The sequence below is a fragment of the Notolepis coatsorum genome (assembly GCF_963971535.1).
Source record: "Notolepis coatsorum genome assembly, chromosome: 12".
In the NCBI taxonomy this organism is placed as follows: domain Eukaryota; kingdom Metazoa; phylum Chordata; class Actinopteri; order Aulopiformes; family Paralepididae; genus Notolepis; species Notolepis coatsorum.
In genome coordinates, this window is record NC_140176.1 from 6872056 (window position 1) to 6877055 (window position 5000).

The 5000-nt window shown below is 50.6% G+C and overlaps 1 pseudogene across 1 annotated transcript in view; it reads right to left on the reverse strand.

Moving 5' to 3' along the window:
* The window catches only part of LOC311238637, a 104541-nt pseudogene that overhangs the window by 79786 nt on the left and 19755 nt on the right, over positions 1-5000 (reverse strand). Inside the window, exon 2 of the transcript in view lies at positions 1279-1487. The product of the transcript in view is annotated as an uncharacterized misc_RNA (transcript). The remainder of the gene's footprint in view (positions 1-1278; positions 1488-5000) is intronic.

The following is a 5000-nucleotide window of genomic DNA, read 5'->3' on the forward strand; positions in this document are numbered from 1 at the left end:
TATCCCACCACAGTTAGGACAGCCGAAACCCGTCCAATCTTTCGCCGTCGACTAAAGACGCACTTCTTCAACCATTATCTGAAAAAAAAATAAAAATGTAACCCTAACTAACCTTACTGTCATGCACTTGTCCTAATAAACTAACCTACACTGTAGCACTCAACACTTTGATGGACATTGTTACTCAGCTGATAGAGTTGTGCCCTTCCTGATGACTTGTCGTACAGAACTTGTAAGTCGCTTTGGATAAAAGCATTCAGCTAAATGACTAAATGTAAATGTAAATGTAAATATAAAGAAAGAGAATTAAACAATAACAACGACGACAAGAGGTTCCATAACTTGTCCTGTGGCCAACTGCTCGCAGGTTCTGTTGAAGATCCGACAACAGACAGAGAAAGAAGTGATTACTATAAAGGCAAAACTCCCAGCAAACCACACGCAGTAATTAGTGACAACAACCCACAGGTGACAGTCAATCAGCGCTAATTACAGAGAACAGGGTGAAGTACTCCAGAATGGCAGTAGGGTTCCAGTCCTGGGAGAGGACAGAAACCCAGAACGTTACAGTAATTAACACGACACAAGATAAGAGATACACATTAAGATAGAATAAACCCATAGAGTAAACGACAGGTATGTTTTGGAAACTGCAGGCACCGCATCACCTCGTAGTGACAACAACCCGTATGTTGGACTGGGTGATCAACGCAAGATTAGTTCAAACTTTGAAATAACTTTTTAAAATCATGATGAACAACCTTAATGTGTTCCAATGTTCTGTGCAGGTGAATAAGAGATGAGATCAAAACAACACGACTGAGACCGAAGACATCTCAGACGACTGGTGTTATCTGTGTTGCAGAGGCTAAAGGAGGATAAGCAAACACCAGCAGGGCTGAAGGAGGATAACAAATCAAATCAAATCAAATCAAATGTATTAGTAAGGCCTGACAACACACGTTAATGTCCCCATGGTCCGGACACGTCTTCTTTAGACAAGTCAAGAAGAAACATCACATAAATCAAGAACAAAACAAAAACACCATAAAGTCCAAATTTCTTTAAATAAATAAAATAAATGAATGCAACACTCCCAGACATACCCAACGCGAAGTTAAGGAAAAACTCACTAAAACCTAGCAATAGGAAAAAATGCACCACAGGCAATGTGGAGAGAGAAACCTTAGAAGGGCCGTTCAAGGGGGGATCTCCCTTCTTAGATGTTGGTGATAATAGTGTTGCTGTAAAACAGGCGAGACAGTTGAAACCACACACCAGCATCGGTCTGGGGGTGGAGGAGGTCTGGGGTGGAGGGGGGTTGTGGGTGGAGGAGGTCTGGGGGTGGAGGGGGTCTGGGGGTGGAGGGGGTCTGGGGTGGAGGGGGGTTGTGGGTGGAGGAGGTCTGGGGGTGGAGGGGGTCTGGGGGTGGAGGGGGTCTGGGGTGGAGGGGGTTGTGGGTGGAGGGGGTCTGGGGTGGAGGGGGTCTGGGGGTGGAGGGGGTTGTGGGTGGAGGGGGTCTGGGGGTGGAGGAGGTCTGTGGGTGGAGGGGGTTGTGGGTGGAGGGGGTCTGGGGGTGGAGGGGGTTGTGGGTGGAGGGGGTCTGGGGGTGGAGGGGGTCTGGGGGTGGAGGAGTCTGGGGGTGGGGGGGGTCTGGTAGTGGAGGGGGGTCTGGGGTGGAGGGGGTTGTGGGTGGAGGAGGTCTGGGGGTGGGGGGGGTCTGGGGGTGGAGGGGGTCTGGGGGTGGAGGGGGTTGTGGGTGGAGGAGGTCTGGGGTGGAGGGGGTCTGGGGGTGGAGGGGGTCTGGGGGTGGAGGGGGTCTGGGGGTGGAGGGGTCTGGGGGTGGAGGGGTCTGGGGGTGGAGGGGTCTGGGGGTGGAGGGGGTTGTGGGTGGAGGGGGTCTGGGGGTGGAGGGGTTGTGGGTGGAGGGGTCTGGGGTGGAGGGGTCTGGGGGTGGAGGGGTCTGGGGGTGGAGGGGGTTGTGGGTGGAGGGGTCTGGGGGTGGAGGGGTTGTGGGTGGAGGGGTCTGGGGGTGGAGGGAGGGGTCTGGGGGTGGAGGGGTCTGGGGGTGGAGGGGGTTGTGGGTGGAGGGGTCTGGGGGGTGGAGGAGGTCTGGGGGTGGAGGGGGTTGTGGGTGGAGGGGTCTGGGGGTGGAGGAGGTCTGGGGGTGGAGGGGGTTGTGGGTGGAGGGGTCTGGGGGTGGAGGGGGTTGTGGGTGGAGGGGTCTGGGGGTGGAGGGGTCTGGGGTGGAGGAGGGTTGTGGGTGGAGGGGTCTGGGGTGGAGGAGGGTTGTGGGTGGAGGGGTCTGGGGGTGGAGGGGTCTGGGGGTGGAGGGGGTGTGGGTGGGGGGGTCTGGGGTGGAGGAGGGTTGTGGGTGGAGGGGTCTGGGAGGGGAGGAGGTCTGGGGTGGAGGAGGGTTGTGGGTGGAGGAGGTCTGGGGGTGAAGGGTTGTGGGTGGAGGAGGGTTGTGGGTGGAGGGGGTCTGGGGTGGAGGAGGGTTGTGGGTGGAGGGGTCTGGGGGTGGAGGGGGTTCTGTGGGTGGAGGGGTCTGGAGGTGGAGGGGATGGGGGGGGTCTGGTCTATCTGAATTCTCAACTGGTCTCTCAGGTGTGGGACAGGACTTCTGGGAAGGAAAGCAGCTAGGAGGGAAGGAAGGAGGGAGACAAGAATGAAGGAAGGAGGGAGACAAGAATGAAGGAAGGAGGGAGGAAGGAAGGTAGGAAGGCAGGAAGAAGGAGAGAGGGAAGGAGTGAAGGGAGGAGGGATGGAGGGATGGATTGATTGATTGAAATTGATTGAAAAGTTTATTAACAGATTGCAGAATGGGTACAGTACAGTACATCTCAATACATACAATTGTTAAGGGGATGCAGACCAGAGAAAGACTTTCGTCTTGTTTCCACCAGGGTCCCCCATTTTCAATTCATCATAACATATATGACATACATGACATACAGATAGACAGTACTGCTACATCTATACATTTATGACATATCAGATTTGCAAATACAGTACTGTTTGTGATACAAAAGTGTCCAGAAAAGGAGTGTATATACATTTGGCGTAGAAACTGTACATTGGAGGAGGTTGGTGGGGTGGGGTTGGGTGGGTTGGGTGAGGGCTGTACATTGGAGGTGGGGGGGGGGGGGGGGTTGGGTAGGGGACACACACACATTTTACACTGTACATTGGAATATTGACAAAGCCTTACTTGGTCATTTACTGTACAACTAGGTTAGGACATTTGTAGGGGCCAGTTTCGAATTGCAGTCTCACGTAGGTGTTTTTTGAGAGTGTTTTTGAAGGTGGGTAGTGATTCACATTCCTTTACAGCTTTAGGCAGGGCGTTCCACATTGATGTGGCATAATTGCGAACGTGTTTAGTCCCTTGTTTGAGCCGAATCTGGGTTTTACATGATTTGTGGAGCTCCCTCTGGTGTTGTGATCGTGGTATTCACTGACCTTTGGGAAGTATTTTGACATGTACATGGGTACCTTGGTCGCGTAGTGTATCTTGTAGACCAGGCCCATTGCAAGTTGCTGTACTCTGTCGTCTACTCTAAGCCATCCTAGGTTGTCAAAGTGGGCAGGGGTGAGGTGGGTTCTAGGAGTCAGGTCAAGTAGTAGTCTGACTAGCTTGTTTTGAGATGTTTGTAATTTGTTTTTTAGTGCCTTTGAGGTGCTTTGGTACCATGAGGTGCAAGCATAGTCGTAGTACCCTTGAATGAGTGCTCCTGCTAGAGTCTTCAGGGTATTCTTGTTTACCAGAGAGGAGATCCGGTACAAGAATCGCGTTCGTTGGTTGACTTTTTTATTACATTGGATGCCATTTTGTCACAGGAAAGATTAGCCTCTAGGATGGAACCCAGGTAGGTAATTTCATCTTTCCTTGTGATAATATTGTCACCCACTGTAACCGAGAAGCCGTCGGTCTTGCTGAGTTTGTATTTGAGCCGAAGAGAATGGACTCTGTTTTGCCCATGTGTAATGATAGTTTGTTGTCGGCGAGCCATATGCAGATTTTGCCTAGTTCCGAGCTGAGGGCTTTTTCAACCTGTAACTTGTTCTTGTCAGAGACCAGCAGGGCTGAGTCGTCCGCAAACAGGAACAAGTTGCAGTCACAAGCTGACTGGAGGGAGAGAGGAATGAAGGAAAGATGGAGGAAGGAAGGTAGGAAGAAGGGAGAGAGGGAAGGAGGGATTATCCGGGATGAATTGGCATTAGCTGATTATTGACCTGCGATGATTATTGATCTGTACTGATTATTGACCTGTGCTGACTATTGACCTGTGCTGATTATTGACCTGTGCCAATTATTTACCTGTGCTGATTATTTACCTGTGCTGATTATTGACCTGTGCTGATTATTGACCTGTGCTGTCCTTAACACATTGAGTGCCACGCCCCTTCCGGGAAGTGACCACTTCCGTGCCATCCATTAACCCATGTAAACGTAGTTGTATTTTGTAGACCTAAACCTATATTTTATAGTATAGATATGGGTCTAATAACGCTGTCGGTCTCATTGAGCTGCTTCTGGTCAACGTGCAAAAACAGATAATTTTTTATCCCTACATTTCCGTTTTATAGTGTTTTGAATATGAACATAGTCCGGCCGCTTCTGAGCAATTCCAGGGAAAATACACGAAAACAGCGTTTTTGTGTAATTCAATAAACATGTTGTAATTTTTCACCTGATTATCGGATCTTCCTGAAATCAACACTAGATCATCACTATTATCCTTTGTCGTGCACGCATGCAATGTGACTTAGACCGGCGCCCCCCCCCCCCCTCCTGCAACCCAACGGCATACATCCAAACAGCTATAACACAGATAGCTTCAATCGCAGTAGAAATAAATATCAGATCAACGCAGCTTTCATATATGGTGTCCTTACCTGGTCTCTGAAGTAATGAAAGAAAAAGATTCCATTCCAGTTATCCACAGCGATCGTGCCTCCGACGTTGTTGGACATTGCTCTTCAACGGGCGGGCGGGG